Genomic DNA, 19,090 nt, shown 5'->3' with positions numbered 1-19,090 from the left:
TTACGCCGACGGACGGCGACGCCGACGCCCAACGCAGGAACGGGTGCCCAAGAGCTGCGTACTAACACGTATACCTGCTCACAAGGCCAGTCAGTGCTACTCAGTGAACGGCTTTAATACACTGCCGCGGGATAACGTCGCTGAAGAAAGACGCAGTGCCAGAACTGCGAGTCACGCACTTAGCTCTTCCTAGTCAAGCTTGTGCCCACAGAAACAAGCGACACTCGGAGCGCAACAAAGCGTGCCGCTTTGTTTCGAAAGTCGACTGTCGTCGACTTTCGAAATCTGATGTACGTCTCAAACCAACACCACCTAGATAGCACAAGGCCTGTCCGTCCTCATCCATGACGTCATGGTGCTGGCCCGACTTCCATAGAATATAATGGGTATCCTCCCGAGTAATTCGCGGTGATTTTGATTTCACCGCTTTCGTCACGCCAGCCTTGGCAAGGGAAATTTCGAAGTAGCTTGACGTCATGAATAGGAGTGAACAGGTCTTGTGCTATCTGGGCGGTATCGGTCAAACGCGTACGCCATTTATACCTGACTCGGCGTGGATTCCAACGTAATCACTGGGCCTAGCGTGAATTCTAGAATGGACACAATTCGCGTCGCCCATGCAATCTGATTAGACAAAGGTTCCTTCGCTGTAGAATAGACGGAAATATCCTAAAATGTCCCGATGCACGATGGCGTGTCTTGCGCCGAGCGAGAGAGGGAAAAGAAAGAGGGACGACAGGGGTGTTAACCGGAGAAGTTTCTTGTTGGCTATCCTGAGCAAGGGCAAGGGAAAGGGAAATATAAACAAGGAAGAGATAAGTTTAAAGGGCCGTTTATAGTCCGACGTAACGCGCGCGCGCGCGCACGCTACGTCACGTCGGCGAAAACGACACCTCTATAGTCGGGCGCACCGGCGTAGCCAACGTAACCGGCGGCTTCCAACGCGCCCCGACGGGCCCGGCGCCGATATGGCTCCGGAGCCATTCGCGCGTCGAAGTCGGCGGAACTCTCGCACCACAATGCATTGCGAGCGAAAAAAAAGGCGCCAACACAACTCTGCAGACAGCTTTTGCGGACGGCGCGCAACTTGGCGAACCTTCTGCGCATGCTCCGAAGATAGCAGCCTACGGCGCGCGCGTTGAAGTATAGACCAGAACACGCTAGTCTCGCACCCAGACTAACCGAACGCATACTCTCGCACCCGGGTTGCCCGGTCGACCGGCGCTATTTTGTACTGGGCTGCCAAAGTGTGTTCGCCGGCGACCATTAGACATGGCAAACGCCAGCTCTAGGGCTCCAAAGTGCGGAAATGTGCCCGTTCACACGGATCCAAAGTAGAAGAAGTCATCTGGGCATCATTGCGTCGTGTTTGGATGCCAAAACAACCAGCGGAAAAGGAGCAGGTTGCTTAGCGCTGTTTGCGAAGAGCACAACACACGTAGGGAATCGTGCCGGTGCGGTGTTTTCAGCCTGCGCCGATTTCCATCCGCAACGAAGAATGCCAAGCTGCGTCACCGGTGGATAGCTGCAGTGAATAGGAAGAACTACCAACCCAGTGAAAATGCACGAGTGAGTATTCGACCTGTGTATATTTTGGTGCCACGTTCAACTTTGCGCCCTACAAACGTAATACGCAGTTTTGCTCCGAGCACTTTCTGGGCAACAAGCCTACAGAGCAGAATCCCGCGCCGGTGCTTCGCCTTGGCTATAACAAAAAGGCAAGCCTTTTCGTGTTTTCGTTCAGGCAGAGCTCCCGACGGTTAAGCGGAACAGTTGAGTTTGCGGCTAGCGATACTTGCAGCTGGTGCACGGAATGACCATTAAGCGTGAACGACAAGTTGTAGGCCTTGCTGGTGAGCGTTATTGCTAATGAAAGTAAACCGAAGTCTGCTCGTCACGTAGCATGCGTCCACAAAAACGTAAACGACGACTACTCGTCGCCGAAGGTGTTCTTGCAGCGCACCTACCTTTACGAGCTGGTGTTGCAGGTGTCATTCGTAACGAATTCATTTGAGCCTCCTGAGCTCTAAACTGCGTGCGGGCTGTTACGCGGGGCAAAGCGCAAAATATTTCCGTTCATATGGCGAGGAAAATAAGGCGCTTAATTATTCTTGTATTTTGTAAAAAAATTTTGATCGTTCTCACTAGTTTTTTTTTACTGTTTTCTTTTCTAAGGGAGCGCCAACAATCCGATGGCCTCGCACAAGCAAAACAGGTCTGGTACCAGGTAGCTGCAGTTGGTGAGGCTAATTTCTTGGAATGAATGCAGGTGCGGTTGTTGTCTTGTACCAAAGGGGTCCTGATGATGCAGCTTTAAGTAGGGATGGTAATTTTACGTGCCCTGTCATGGTTTGTGCAACTGTACAACACCTGCATCTGTCATGCTCGCCCTGTTATACGGGCTTTGACTGCACATGTAGTTGAACATTATAACTACTGTAGTACCTCATTTTCCAATGAGTGCAGGTTTAGCATCATATGCTGCTTGTTCGAGTGCTGTAGGCTTTTGTTCTGAATGTTGTACTCTTAAGTGGTTGCACGATACAATTGGCCTGGTGTATTTTCTATTTCATTTTGAGAGGACTTTATATCTTCGCAAAAGTGATGGCATGGGAAAGAACTACAGCCCTTCTTACTATAACATCTATTTTGTTTTCAGTGTGCAGGTGGTGAAGGGCAGGCGTCTGCTAACCAGGCAGTCAAACGACCTCGCCAGTTGGTTGCCAAGCGCGGCCAACCCAGTAGAGACCATTACAAACAAGACCAAACTGAAAGTGCAGATGACAGTGTTCTGCGTGCTTTAATAATATATGGCACCAACACAGTGCTGTAAATTCCTTCACAGGTTACGTGCCAAAAAGCTCACAGGTGTTCTAGCATATAGCGCGCGGTTTGTACAAACGTAATAGCGTACCTACCCGATGTATTCGCTTCTGCAGTCTGCACAGCACTCAGTGTGTCCATTGTGGACTTGCACGAGGTCTTGAAGTTTGATTGAATCCAGACAGCGAAAATGACAGGTTAGAAAAAACGTGAAACACGCCTTCCGCCCAGCTAAAAAGCCCAAGTTTCGCTTTCGCGCCGGGTCGCATCTCCCGGCGTGGCAGCCCAGGCCTGCTACTTCGCGGCGCTTGGGATAGATGGCGGGACCGGTGCTCATCAATATGGCAGCGCCCTTTGAATTCACGGTGTTCTGGTGTATAGAGGGGATGGCATCTCGGCTGGCGCAGCGCAACCGACGTAGCGTGACTGACCGCGAACGACGCTCGCCCCCGCGCCGATAACGTCGGACTATAAACGGGCCTTAACAGTTTTTGGCAGGTGACAGGCGGTCATCGACAAAAGGGTAACCAATGTACGCGTGCCAATAATGGCAGTGATTATGTTGGGTATTCGTTGTGAGGGGCAGGGCGGCTTATCATTTCAAATACATTCTGTATAGCGTGTTTATCTGTACTTGTGTGTCCTGTTTCAACCACATTGCAGCATTTGACGCATTAATGAACACTTAAAGCCGTGTATTGATTGGTTCCGATGTCCATTCTGCTGGCTTGTATGATAATTATGGAACCACTCACCATTGCTATCTACAAATGTTACGTGATATAGACCTAACAGACTATTCGTATTGTGGATTGTTCGTTTTACCAGATCATCTGCCTTCTGGTTACGGCAATGAGGGTGGAAAGATATTATCAGTGCATTTCTCCATAATCGATGCAAACTTGTTTTATACAGGCGGTGGTAGACATATGTAATAAGAATATCTTTCAGTGATATACACCGCTATGACCAGAGTATAATATCAGTCGCCATAATACAGAATAAGCAAGTGTGCAATAAAAAAAAGTAGGCTTGGCGAGCAATATGCCCCATTATAACCAAATGCCACCACGAAGCAGAACATTTGCCTTATTTTATTCATTTTCAGAGCTACTTTGATTGAAGGTCAACTCATTCTTGATAGGAAAACCTCCGAATCATGAAGTGGGTGAACAACAGAGAAGTGCGGTACCTATGTATTCACGTCGCTGATGTGGACACTAGGAATTAAAAGGTTAAACAGGGAGCGTACAGGCGCTTGTCACGTCTACTGGATCACAACCAACGCCGGAAAAAACGAGACGGCTTCGTGCCTGGCACAAGCAGCGCCAATAGCTGCGAAAAAGAGAGCAAACTTCAAATTTTGGCGTCATTATCTACGTTCATTAAAGCGGAGCTTCATATGTAATTTGTTGATGGGAAACACATGCTTGGTAGGTATGTTAATTACTGTGTACCTGAAAAGTGTATGTTGTCTATTCGGACACAAACCCAGTAGCGCCCATACAAACGGTGACACAAGTTGCCTGTTAGGCCATGCAGCAGCCAGCAGCAAGTTCTCTATTCGGACACATACCCAGTGGCCTATGTCTGCGCAACAAGAAAGCAGTCAGCACATGCCTAGTGTTCCAAGCTAGTAGACAACTGGGGAAGAGCGGCTGAGAAGACTGACAGACAGACAAGCGCGCGAAACAGTACGTCAACTCTCTTCGCAGCAGGGTTGAGGAGGAACTTTGGAGAAGACATGGTGCCACACCAAGCACCGTCATTTGGCTGCCGCCACAGAGAACAGGAGACTGCAAAGAGCGTTGTCATTCCAACGTGTCTGCAATCATACCTGCTCCTTTGACCGCGTGCCCGCGCACATTCTGCTTATGCGCACACGGCGATGCCCTGCAGAAGAATGAGACGCCACCGTGGCTAATTGCTAGAGCGACAGCCAAAGCTGGACAGTCGGCACGAACAGCGTGGTACACTCCCGGCACCTCCACGAACTGTAGGAAGCAGGCAGATGCTCATTGGATGGTAGGCCCAGACCCATTCCCTACCTACCGAACGCTTTCTCAATTACATTACGAGGAAAGAGAACACACCTTGGTGAAGTAACTGTGGGGGCTTTCCAACACACTGACTGAACAAAAACACAGAAAATGGAGGAACGGTTACCGCTGGTTCGCCTGTTAACATTGCTCCGTTATCTAGGCTTGCCACAGCCCTCGGCTTCTGAGAAGACTATGACAAGGGACCACAGCACAACCCGGACAACGCGACGATGCCCCGAATGAGGAGTTTAGCAACTGAAGTTGTGTGTATATATATATATATATATATATATATATATATATATATATATATATATATGTACCCCGCATTATACGTCTTGTTGCAACTAGTGCCAGTGCGCAGGTAAATATGTGCCATACAGAATGCACAAAACTTCACAGTCTCGCATGTTCCAAGGCGCACCCTCGGTGAACAGAGCCTATGCTGAGCTGAAAACTGTGGACATTAGGAAAACAGAGGTTAGCAATCATTTAAAAGTGCGAAATCGCTTCAATTCGTTATAGCTAATAAAGCAGGTGTGAGTATCACAACCATTAAATGCTGCGGTCGACTTCGAGACAGAATGAATGCCTGGACCGGGCGGCTTCGAGAATGTATATCAAGAATATAGCGAAAGGATGTTGAGAAAAATACATGTTCTCGAGCAAAGAAGTAAATTTGCACGAGCATTTTTCTTATTTACCGCAGATGCTGTTGATATTCTCGCGCTATGAAAGCGGTATGAAACAATTAGTACGTTAAGGTTGGACCACGGTATTTACATGTGAACTTAATACAGTGCTGGCCTTTCGACGAATGTACTTGTCTTCAACTGACGAAGAAATGTCGTAATCTTGGCATCGGAGTGAAGCGTCCCCCTCGTCTGTCATGCCATGCGCCCAGCAAACGTCGCGTATGGCAAATACCACTGCGAAATAATAATCATGATCGTCGTCGTCATCAGTCCTATTTTTACGTCCACTGCAGGGCGATCTGCAATTATCGCTGTCTCGCTCCAGCCGATTCCAACTTGCGCCCAAAAATTTCATCACTAGCAAATGATCTTTTGTTATTGAGACATTTTTCATAACGGAAAGCGTGTCGGCGGTAAAGTGTGCGACTATTGTGGAAACACGCACTCCATCAGTTTGGCAGAGCTGTTTTCTCCGGCGTAGACGTTGTGGCGTACACGACACCGTCAGTAAGTCGTGCACGACGACGCGGTTTTCGAGCCGCAACGCTGTCCGGTCACGACGGTAACGTGCGGCCAAGGACTCGCGACCGGTCTTCGTTCGAGCTCTGCATCGCAGATGCATGCACACACACACGCACACATGGGCGGGATACACCTGCTCCCGTAGTGCTGTACATGCGGCTACAGAGAGTGCCGCCAGCTGTGCATCAGGCAGAGATTACTGCCGGCAGACTCACATAGTTGTCGATTTATCTCCCTGTCAAAACAAACCCGACCGCTTAAACGGCTTGGAGTCAAGAACGCAACACATTTTGCCCGCCGTGTCGACTACAGTTTGGCGAACCAGGGGCCGAACTCACCAAGTTCTTGGTTCGTAAGTGCTCATTGCCAGTGGCCGGCCACCTTCGCTAATAATATACCTGGGTTCAGGATTACCTGTAATTTTCTCTTACGAACAAATTTTTGCTTAAGAGCTTTTTGTGGATACGGGCCCACGAATTATTTCAATTGAGACGAGACGCTTACGGGTTCATTTTGCTTTGCAATAGACCCTAACGGAGCACTTGCGGCGAGTACGGTGGCGCTCGAGCTCTGTTTCTATAGTAAAAGGATGAGGAAACAACTTCATTAAAGAAAGGAGAAGTGGAAGGGGGAGGCCAGGCCGGGGAGGCATCCAAGTTAGGACCAATGGAGTCACTACCTTGGCCGCCCATTCCGCCAGTCTGACTTTCTCTTCATACACTAGGCTCCTTAACGTCTTCGCCCCCTCTTCGACCGAGGAGGTTCGTCGCATGAGGCTTTTGGGTGGTGGTTAATTGGCAACTCCCCCCCGCGTAATGTGTTCCTAACCGCCCTTTTCTAGGCCACAGTGCCTGCAGCTCGAGACGCTATTGTCCTTTAGAATAGCAGCGAGCCGTCTAGGGCTCAACACATATCCAGATCGCGCCTTTCTTATGGCCGCTAACTGTATAGTATTCGCGACTCCAAGTAAATGCTCATGACCTAGCGGCCATGCCGCGAAACAGCCGATCCAGGTTCAGGTTTGAAGCGAAAGGTGGTCTCCTATCACGGCATGCGCTGAATGCCACGTAGTTCTCAAATCTTGGTGTTACCACCACCAGTGGCGTAGCCAGAAATTTTGTTCGGGGGGGGCTACGCCACTGGCCCAATATATATATATATATATATATATATATATATATATATATATATATATATATATATATATATATATATATATATATATATATATGTAGCTGCACGTTGCAGCTCAGCCGAATTTTTCATATAGGAGGTCAATTATTTAGTAAAAATTGGCCGAAATCGAACATTTTCAGGAAACGAAACTATCAAGTTTAAAACTGTGACTCAACAATGAAAAATGATATCACAATTCTGTGAACTGCATCTAATAGTACATCTACAGCGGACAAAATAGATGTTACACATGAATCTAAAAAAAATTTAGCATTGCGGAAATACGGCTTTTGCAGAACCCTTGTACACAACGTAACCAATTTACGTAAGATACAAATTGACACAGCAAACTTGTCCGCTTTGACTGGTATAATAAATGCCATTTACAGAACCACAATATCTGTTCTTCATGCATAGCTATTAGTTTGTAAACGCCGTGCTTCTATTTTTTCAAACTTTCCAATTTTCCAAAATATTTTAAACAAAATTCAGGCCCTAAATCGAAGTTCTGTTTCCAACAGACACTAGGATTTAACTTTCTCTCTCAAATGCAACCAATTTCAATAAAAGCGATTAGCAGGATTATCTCAGAAAAGCGTTTCTGCGTTTTACAAGTATTTGAATAGGCCGCGTCGGATTGGGCCCGAGCTAAAGCTTCCTCTTAAACAATTTATCGAGGGATCAAATACATGAATAATAACTGCATTGTCATTGCCAAAGATGCGGCAAACGAATTCTTGAAAGCTACGCTCTGTAAATACAAGTAAAAATATGTATTTTTTTTCATAAAATGTTATACTCGTATGTGCCAAAAATTGTGCCCAACATAACTGATGTCAATACTTCCATGTTTTTTGTCTATTGATTAAGTAAAGAAAATATCACACGAACTTTAGAACTATATCGGTTCGAAACCAGAAAAGCAGTGCATGCCGCTGATGTGAAAAATTAAAAGGCAATGAACTGAACAAGTTGAGGACAAATATCTTAATGAAACTTTGTCATTCAAGAACCGTGCTTACATTCTTGTATATATGCAATGGCCAGTGAAAAAATCTCAATGACGCTGTCGTTTGTTCCAATGTATTACGCTGGAGTAGCTGTCTTTTGTCGTGTATCGTGAGTAATTGCACCGAAGTTATAGTCGCGACAGAGAGCACGTATAAAAAGCAGGAGTTGTGCAAGATATATGAGGGCAAGTCAAATGATTGAGCCAACAACGGGGTACTTTATTTAAAAGTAGTCTTCATGAGAATTTAGACATTTGTCCTATTGACTAACAAGTTACGTGATTCCCGTCTTATAAAACTCCTTGGGTTGCTGCTTCAAAAAGTCTGTATCTGGTTCCCTTGAGCTGTTTTTTCGGTTGCCCCAAAATGTAGAAGTCGCAAGGTGACAGGTCTGAGCTGTATGGCGGATGTTGCAGCGTTTCCCACTTGAACTTTGCCATTTTTGTATTAACCACATAAGCGGCGTGGGGACAGGCATTGTCGTGGAACAAGATGACCCCATTCGTCAATGTTCCACGTTGTTCGTTCTTGATTGCGACACGCTGCCGTTCTGGTGTTTCACAATATCGGAAACAATTGATAGCCTCTCAAGATTTAGCAAATTCTATCAGTAATGGACCCTGTCGATCGAAAAAAAAAAAGTCAACAACACCTTTCCAGCGGAAATGATGGCCTTTACGTTCTTTGGGCGTGGTAAATTCTAATGTTTCCGCTGTAAGCTTTGCCGTCGTGTTTCAGGCTCGTAGTAGTGGCACCAAGGTTCATCCACGATCACAGTTGCAAACAAGAAGTCGTCATGCTCATTGTGATACCCGATCAGATGAGTCAAGGCAGCGCGAAACTTCTCCGTCTTCTCGCGATGGATAAAAATCTTGGGGATCCACTGCGCACCAAAGAGCCGATAACCGAGAAGCTCATGAATTATGGCGTGAACCGAACCGTGACTGATGTTCAGACGGTCTGCCAGTTCATCGATGCTTATCCTCCGTTCTTGTTTCAGCAGCTCATGAACCTTTGAAACTGTGTGGGGGGTGATTGCACGATGGTTTTGGCCCGGTCTTGGAATGTCTTTGCAACGTCCTTTGAACCGTTTGCTCCAACGCTTCACAGTGGTAAATGAAATGCAGTGTTCAACGTACACGGCAGTCATATGGTGATTAATTTCTGTTGTGGAAACACCTTCAGCTGTCAAAAACTTCGCGACACCGAGTTGTTCAACTTTTGAAGTGTCCATTATGTGACGCAACCATATTCAACCCAGTGTATGAGAGCATTAAAGAACATTTATCTTCACACCTGCGTGTCACTTTTGTAAATGAGACATGCCGTTCTCCTACACGCATGCCTCGCAGATAATGAACCGAACCATTATTGCGCGGTTAGGGTAGGCTCACTTTCATTTGACTCGCCCTCGTACATTAGAAATACAAAGATACAATGGGATATGCAAATGCGAAAATACGGCTTGATAAAGGACAAAAAAGTGTCACTGGAAACAAAGTTCACTGCATGTATACACAAAACCTCGCAACAAGATATTTAAGTATACGTATAAGTCTCCAATGAGTCTATGTATGTAACTGTATAAGTTAACTGCATATAATGTGTCTAATAACTGTATAACTGTAATAACAGTATAATGCGTATATAATACTGTAATAAAGAAGTAACTGTATATAATGCGTCAAACCAGGCAAATAAACATATTGCACAATCATAGATTCACAGAATCCTAGATTCCGCCCCATTCCATCCACTGCCCCCGATGTATTGCGCGCGACGGAAGGCGGCGCGCTTGCTCCCCGCTTTTCTCCTTTGCGCACACAAGACTGAGCCACCATCGTCGGCTCACCCATTCCACCTCCCCTCCTACGCTTTCACTCGCACATACAGCATGCAGCGCGTGGTGACGATGTTATCACCCTTGGACTTTATACGAAACATGAGGGCCATGGCAGGAATGCGCCTGGAGTGTCCATATAATTGCTTTCGCAATAATATAATAAATGTATCCGGCAACTGAAGCGTCCCGTCGCCCATTACTTTCCGCAAAAGAAGTATCAAAATCGAACTTTCACCATGCGACAATTCGCTGCGCCGCAACAATGTATTTTTTTTCTGTGAGGCGGAGGCACCGAAATGAAAAAAAAACGCATAGGAAAGTATCTTGGCCAGAATCTAATGCCTACTTCGGGCACCTAATGTGGCTACGGAAGGAATACCGAAGAAAACATGAGACGCTTGGTCCACTGAGAACCATACGCATACTGCTCAGTATCCTAGAGCGGCGAAACAAGACTTTCCAGAAAGGTTCCGCTCAAGGAATGCGGTGCAATCCTTCGAGTCCCCACAGTGATGGCGGCGAGCGACCATTGTTTTTTTTTCTCGTCTGCTAGCCAGAAAGCGTCCAAAACTCTGTCCGGTGAAAATCCACTCGGCCAGAGCAAACCGAACTCGCACCGAAGTGTACCGCACGGTGGTCAGGGCCATACGAGAAAAACATATGCGCTCTGGTTGGCTCTGGCAGCCCGCGGGTTGGGTAGCGAGAACGAAAAAAAAATAAAAAATTGAAGAGGCGCAATGTCTCCTCGCGAATAAAAGTCAAAGTAGAAAAAATAAATAAGAACGTATTTACTTTGGCTGGCTTTAGTGTCTTTACATGGATGTTCTGGCGTAGGTTAAAAAAAATGTTGATATTTTTTATGTGACATGACGGCACAAATGAACCACCCCAACGCTTCTTCTTATTGGACCTCGCTGCCTGCTTTGTCAACTCGTCTGCTAGTGTGTTGATTTGGCTTGTGTCAATGTATGTTCCGATGTAAGACTTTAGAAAAGTCAATAGACCTTTGGCGTCAAATGTTTATAACAACATTAAACCCACAAAGTTCCGCAATTGAAAATCTAAAGCACAACTTTGGAAATGTCAATGCACCTTTCACATCAAGAGCTTATGAGATTTATACCCATAAAGGTTCGCAATTGATATCCATGCGCTCCATAGATTCCGTGGCCTCAGTGAGATGCCGCGGCGAGCCCGCTCACCATCAAAGCGCCCTTGAAACTTTGTGCTCGGATGGGACTGCTTGGCGTTATGTGACTCCCGGTGTATGGGCGTTGCCACGAAATCCAGCCCGAGTTTGCAATCTTCGCGGTTAAATGTGTTTTCGAGTGTCAAAAAGACATTCTAGAGAAAATCCAGAGTGATTTCCGGCGCCGGGGGCCGCTTTGGTCGGCGGTGCATGGACAGCACGAAAAAATTTCGGGGGGGGCTGAAGCCCCATAAGCCCCCCCCCCCTGGCTACGCCCCTGACCACCACGCACAACCCTGATAAAAGAAAGACTGATCTCGAAGGATTTTTGTTGCGTATCTTCGATGTCTGTCACCGCGCTGGAAAGACAGCAATATATGATTTCATCATTTATAGAAAGAAGCAGACGACGCACATCGGAGAGTGATTTGAATGAGAAATTTTCGCATTGGGGAAATGTGACTGATGGTTTATCTAGTGTTGGTAATTTCGCTGAACGATTAATCAATTAGAAGTATCCAGCAAAACGAAAAATCTTCATCGATGGTATGGTATGGTATGGTAAAACTTTAATAATTAAAGTCCTGCAGATCGTGAGACTTCACGAAGCGGGCCGCTCCCACGTGGGAACCGGAAGGCCGAGCCTCTCGGCCGCATCGTGGGCCTGCTGGACAGCCCAGAGTTGGTCAGCCAGAAGAGGGCTGCGGAGAACCGCCTCCCATCTGGCCGAGCTGTTAGCGATGATAGAGCGTGACCGAGCACACCGCCAGAGCATATGGTCTAACGTGGCTATATCTCCACAATCGTGGCAGGTAGCGTTGGTGCAAGTATCCGGATACATTTTATTTAAAAGCGACGGATTCGGATAGGTATTCGTTTGTAGTAGACGGAGCGTTAATGCTTGAGCTCTATTGAGGCGCGGATGAGGAACAAAATAGGTTCTACGGCTGAGATAGTAGTGTTTAGTTATCTCGTTGTAGGTGGAGGGCGTGTCCCTGTTCTCTAGTGAGTCGGCTTCCGATTGGTCGAGGGTAGCGCGGTGGGCAAGTTCACGCGCAGCCCCGTGAGCCGACTCGTTGAGGTTGGGAGGAGCACCCTTCTTCTGACCCTGATGTGCCGGAAACCAATAAATGAAGTGGTGCGTGATTGCCTTGCCCCCAATAAGTCTGAGGGCCTGTTTGGAAATGGTGCCTTTTTCAAATGCTCTGACTGCAGATCTTGAATCACTATAGATGGCATCCCGTGAGCTATCCAGCAGGGCTAGTGCAATAGCCATTTGTTCAGCTATTTCGGAGTCCCTCGTCCGAACCGAGGCAGCATTGGTGATTCCTTGGCGACCATCAACAGTGATGATGGTGAACGCCTGACGTCCCTTACAAGAAGCGGCATCCACAAAGCTGACCTGTCGCTGATCACTGTGTATTTGCCTAAGGAGGTTGGCCGCCCTTGCCCTCCTTCTACCGCGATTATGATCGGGGTGCATGTTCCTAGGTATTGGCGCGACCGTAATGTTCTCACGAATCGACGGAGGAACGTCAGAGAAATCCTCTGCTACTCTATCGGGGTGATATCCGAGTTCCTGCAAGATAGATCTCCCTGCCTTCGTTGTTGTGAGGCGAGTTAGCTGTGCGCGCTCCTGGGCCTCTGCGATCTCTTCAAGAGTGTTGTGAACGCCAAGCTGCATTAATCGCTCTGTACAAGTGTATACGGGTAACCCGAGAACCCGTTTGGTAATTTTCCTAAGCTGTGCATTCAGTTTATCCCTCTCTGCCCGTTTCCATCGATGCATGGCTGCCACGTATCTAAAGTGGCACAGAACGAAGGCATGCATTAGTCGAATGAGGTTATCCTCCTTGAGTCCATGATGCCGATTTGATACTCTCCGAACTAAACGAACAGCACTTTCAGTTTTAGCAATTAGCTTGCGTATAGTCTTGCCATTTGTACCCCCTGACTCAACGATCATGCCCAAGACCTTGATTGAATCGACTTTGGGTATACGACAACCGTTTTTTGTACATAAGTTAATATCTTTGTCTTCTAACGATGTCCATCCCTTGGGCCTTGGACCACGTTTCTTGGGACTATACAACAAAAGTTCCGACTTCAAGGGGGAGCATCTGAGACCGGTGGTTTCGAGATAGGTTTCAATAGTGTCTATTGCCTCCTGTAAGGCTCCCTCAACCTGACCGTCATTGCCTCCTGTGCACCATATAGTTATATCGTCAGCATACATAGTGTGTTTGATGCCTTCAATCTCGAGAAGCTTTCTGCTTAGGTCAACCATGGCTATATTGAATAAACAGGGGGAAATGACGGACCCCTGTGGGGTGCCCCTCTCGCCAAGTTCCAGCAACTGGGATTCGACATCGGCCACCCGGATGGTAGCCTTCCTATCCGAGAGGAATGATCTAACATAGTTATAAAATCTCTCACCCAGATTGAGCCGAGATATCGAGGCTAGGATATGCGAATGTAGAACGCTGTCGAAGGCCTTTTCAAGATCAAGTCCCAAAATGGCTCGAGTGTCGCTAGAGTCGTTGTCTATGATTTGATTCTTAATCAGTTTCATGGTATCTTGTGTGGATAGGCCTGGTCTGAATGCCATCATACTATGGGGGTAAACGTCGTTATTCTCCAGGAACCGGGAGAGCCGATTCAGCACCGCGTGCTCCGCGACCTTACCTACACAGGATGTAAGCGAGATGGGCCTCAAGTTGTCAACGCTAGGTGTTTTTCCAGGTTTGGGGATGAGTACTGCGAGGGCAGTCTTCCAAGGTAATGGGACGGTTCCACTCCTCCAAATTTCATTAATGACCTCTGTGAGGTATGCGATTGATTTTTCATCCAGATTTCGCAACGCCTTGTTGGAGATGCCATCCGGCCCTGGTGCTGATCTACAATTGAGTCCATGTAGAACCCTACGAATCTCCTCAACGCCAAATTCTGCATCCAGGTAGGAATTGGCCTGGCCCTGGTAATCGAGATGTACAGGAGAGCGCCCTGAGCCGACTGGGAGATATTTGTTGGCAAGCGTGCGGATTAGTTCGTCCTCAGAGGTCATTCGTGCAGCCTCATGTATGGTTCTAGCAATGACATGCCTCTGATTAGACTTAGTATTGGTCTCGTTAAGCAGATGCTTAAGCAAGTTCCAAGTTTTACTATTGCGCATTTGGCCGTCTATCGAATTGCAAACCTCGTCCCACTGCTGTTTAGAGAGGGTTGCACAATGCTCCTCAATGTGTTTGTTTAACTCAGATATCTTTTTGCGTAGCCTACGATTAAGTCGTTGACACTTCCATCTGTTGAGAATGGACTGTTTGGCCTCTAACAGATAGGCTAGCCTGCTGTCCATTTTCTCAACAGGAAGGTCGGTGCAGACCTTAGAGGTTGCACGCCGAACGCCATCTTGAACCTGAACCATCCATTGCTCTATAGTAGGTCGGGAATCTGAGGGAGGCCTCTCCTCCCGAAGCTTGCGGAATTTATCCCAGTCCGTGTACGAGAATTCGCGCTGTTTTTTACCCACGATAGGAAGCTGGGCCTCACATATATAGTGGTCACTACCAAGGTTCTCAGCCAAGTTATTCCATTTGGCCTCAGTCACGTTCTTGACGAAGATGAGATCGGGGGTAGAGTCTCTACACGTGGATGTCCCGATTCGGGTAGGAAAGTTAGGGTCAGTGATCAGCGTCAGGTCCAGATCCATGGCATTCTGCCAGAAGAGATGCTTACCCTTACTGGTATCATATTTATAACCCCAGACATGAAACGGGGCATTAAAGTCCCCTGCGACAATAAGAGGGCTTGAGCCTGCCATGTCTATGGCCTTGCGGAGCAGAGTCTTAAATCTTTGCCTTTTTTCGTTGGGACTACTATATATGTTAAGAACATATATGCTGCCTCGGTTGACCCGACCAGGTATGACCTCTACCATAATATACTCAATATTAGTACCAGCCAATTTGGGATCATGTGTCACATGAGTGAGTTTCTTACTAACAAGAGTACATACCCCCTCCCCCCCGACTGCACGGCGACCGAGCAAAACCCAGCCATCCAGATGCCAGGCGAGAGGGTTTCCTGTAATAAGATAACCTGGGGCATCTTTTCACAATTGCGTAGATATTGCTGTAGGGGAGCCTTCTTCCTAGAGAAGCCCCTACAGTTCCATTGCCAAATTCGGAATGTCTCAAGGGGCGGAGCCATCTTTTACGAGCTGAACGCCGACCCTAGGTGGGGCTAGAATCGGGGCTATGTTGCTAGCTGTTGGTTCAGAAAGACGTATCGGCGGGTTCGGTGGCGTTACCGGGCCCACCACAAACTCGAGAAAGGATTCCATTTTGGCCAACCGTTGGTTGGTGGTTGCTTCTAAGGTCGTCATCTTGCTTTGTATCTCAGCGATCCTATCACCTAACTGTTTCAGACTTTCGCTGAGAGCGGTTAGCATCTCGCGCACCTCTGATTTAGCTTTACGTGACACGTTCTCCTGATCACAAGCTATTGCCCTCTTCTTCGGTGGTCGTGACCCGTCGCTACCCTCGGCCATCGGGACTTCCAGAATTTCCGCGTTGACGGTAGCGGTGGGTTGCGAGTTCCTAGCGCCCTTAATTTCTGCTATCTCAGCCATTAGCCTATTAATGTTCTCTCTCATGGCAGCGTTCTCGCGCTCTAATCTCGTGATTTTTTCGAAACTATCATCATGCTCTGGCAGCGACCTCGACATCACCTCTGATGGTCCTCCACGGACCCGATCTGCCCAAGTGGGGCGGCCCTCCTTGTGGACCACCTGATGCTGATGATCATGTCCCCGGGCTCTGGATCTTGACCTGGACCGGCTTCTGGGCTCGAAGCGATGTCCATCTTCATCGATGTCCACCTTTTATTTAATCGACCTAATCGATTAGACATGTTTGGCTAATCGTTTTCAAGAGTCTGACATGAGTGACGTGAAAATTTTCAAATCGCACTAGAATGGCGGAGCACGAGCTGTGAATATGCGGCTGTGGTGGAGCGATTGTCGACTGTTTTTGCGAGTCCTGAGTGATGCCGAGCCGAACACTTCCCCCTCCCCCGCCCGCCCCCCCCAACGCTGCCATGCCGCCCGAAGCCGGAGGCTTGACATGTCTTTGCACTTCATGGCACACTATAGAAACCCATTCTTTGATAGTCGTGTCGCTCCCAGTCCACTAAAGCTTTGTCACAGCATTTGCGCCAGTTTGGAGCATCTATGTGACATAGCGATCGAATTTATGTCCGATTCCAGCAAATCTATAGTTTCCGAGTGTCTATTCCCGCATGCTGGTTGTGTGCACATTCAAAGAAGCTGCCGGTTTCACCCAAACATCCCAGCCAATTGACATTCCTTCGCTCTGTAGAAAAGAGCATGTGGGCTCAAAATCCTAAACCAGTAATTTTCTTTCTCCCAGTGCATATTGCAATTTCTTCCATATTTCACTTGGACTTGACTTTCCATTTTTGCCAATTTTCCTATTGTACTGTATAGATCTACAGTACAGGGATTCGCTAGTGCCGCGTATCTTGTTTAATTTTGCTCTAATTGCCATTTTTGTAACATGTGTTGTTCATCTTTTAAAAGGCCACTGGTGCCAACTCCATTTAGTCTTTTAGCAAATAGAACATTATTATTTGTCAAACTTTATACACTTGTGCGTCGAACTTGGTTCCGCCTCCGAAACATTCAAATTGGTTCCAGTAAAGTAGATAACTGTGTTCAACCTTTTTGAGGTGCCCAGCAAAAATTTCTATGAACAATTAATCGACGAAGAACCATACATCGAAAACGAATAATCAAAGGTTAAAACGATGACTTATTATTCGATAATTGGATAAAACGATTAGTCAACCATCCCTATACTATACCGGTTTGTTCGAAACGATTCACTTGGGTCGACTTCTCTAGTCGTGGCGAGTAGGCCATTGCTTTGTTTTTATTTATTTTAAATATATTGCTCACGTTTCAAATGGCGGATTGTGCTTCGTTCAGGCAGGCGTTTTGATAAATTATAGTGATGTATGCTTATGAGCTATATCTGGTTTTTATTCCTGTACAGTTTTCTGCGCCAGCATTAGTGTTACTAATGCTTTAAGCTGGAGCACAATTCTTGCTTCTGTACTTTTCTCTGGAGGCACCGTAGTAGGAATGATAACTGCTTCGGAAGGCCTGAAGTTGACCGTGACACAGGTTATGCCACAAAGCGACATATCGTTTTCGTAGCATGCTTTAGCTTAGCTTTACATACAGAAGGTGTTTTTTTTTTCATTCAACGCGGTTAGTAGCCAGCTTATTTGCTGGAAAGAAATTTAGAAGCGACACCAATCAGCACTCGTCCCAGCTTTGGAGCGTTCGACCTGTGCCCCACGCCGCTAATTTGCTTTCCGACACTGTGCACACAGTTAAGTTCTATTACAACTACTTACATTCGTTTCCAAGTCATGCACGTAGACTAATACAACTGACTTTGCCAAAAGAAAACTCTCGCTAGATTTGGGAAACTTAGTTGGAAGAAACTCAAATTGGTCCGCTTGTTTGTTATTCACTTTTCACCTTTCACGAGGTTTATAACGTTTCTACAGGCGCCAGGTCGCCGACCTGTTCGCAAGCCCGGGCCCCTACCTCGAACACTGTGCCCTGCGAGCGGGAACAAGCGCCAGTCGTCGGACGCAGACGACCTTACCACACGTATCAGCTACGTATGAAAATAAGGTGCACAGCGACTCACAAACGGAAGTCTCAGTTGTTTTTTATGCCACGATGCAACGAACAGGTAACTTTACAGTTTTTAGCCCCATTTTGTCGGTTAGAATTATCCATATACACCTTCTAAAAGCCTGACAGACGCTACTGCCAATATATTGTCAGATGCTCTACGTGATGTACTGCAAAACGAGCCGCAGTGTGAAGCTACGTATGAAGGACGAAAACAGTCAAGCATCGTGCCTGTAGCGGTGGAGCAACCCCGCGAACATATGCTTGCCCCTTTCAGAGGCCTGCTACGCATAAACACTTCCTTCTTTTAACCTCCGGCTCGCTGGGAAGGCTCCTTGTCTTTAAAAAGTCTGATGCGGCTCGCTGTCCAGCCCGGCAGTTGTACGCACATTGCAGCTCTTCCCGCGAATTCATCAAGGCGATCTGCAGCAAGGACTCTTTCGGCTTCCACGAAGCACATCGATTCGAGGACACAAAAGAGAGAAGTGACCACAGCACCAAGCGAAAGAGCCGCCGTGAACGTGGATGGCGTGGCCATCTTTGTTTATTTGGACATTGTTGCCAGCTCATGTAGCGAATTCTGGTGTCGCCAATGGTCCGACGACATTTTTACGGCGCAAGCGTAAATAAGCAGGCCTCAGCGACCTCGTCAAATTTTGGAGACAGTGTTGGCTGTTGAGTAATTCTCACTGAGTTGCTGAACTCTGCTGTCTGGTGAGCCGTAAGAAAATGAGGTAATAGCACTTTTTAGTTATGGCCGTCCTAGAAATTCTTTCATGGCGTTCAATGCGCGCACGCAATTAGGCACGCAATTTACATATTCACGTCAGATTGTACGCTTAGAATAAGCACCACGACAATGCTCTATAATTGAGTTTCATTTATTTTCCTTTTCTTTCTGATGCCGCAGCGAGAGATCGGTATCTTTCACATGTGAAGTCCCGCAAGCATGGACACTGTGTGTCGGTGGCCATATAGTAATTTGTAATTTCCTTCAATAATAGTCGACTGCACAGTTTACCTTCATTTCTAGGCACTTAAGGTACCGTTACCCTGTTAC

At 47.1% G+C, this 19,090-nt stretch overlaps 1 long non-coding RNA gene across 1 annotated transcript; it reads left to right on the top strand.

The window, feature by feature from the left end:
• The first annotated feature begins 1,261 nt into the window (after positions 1 to 1,261).
• Positions 1,262 to 4,058, top strand: LOC135901850 (uncharacterized). Its single transcript, XR_010564289.1, has 3 exons — positions 1,262 to 1,569; positions 2,176 to 2,240; positions 2,660 to 4,058. It is a non-coding gene; the product is annotated as an uncharacterized lncRNA (long non-coding RNA).
• The last annotated feature ends 15,032 nt before the right edge of the window (positions 4,059 to 19,090 follow it).

This window comes from Dermacentor albipictus, chromosome 2, assembly GCF_038994185.2.
Source record: "Dermacentor albipictus isolate Rhodes 1998 colony chromosome 2, USDA_Dalb.pri_finalv2, whole genome shotgun sequence".
Lineage (NCBI taxonomy): Eukaryota > Metazoa > Arthropoda > Arachnida > Ixodida > Ixodidae > Dermacentor > Dermacentor albipictus.
Note: the sequence above shows the minus strand (reverse complement) of the source record. Positions and strands in the feature narration are given on the sequence as shown.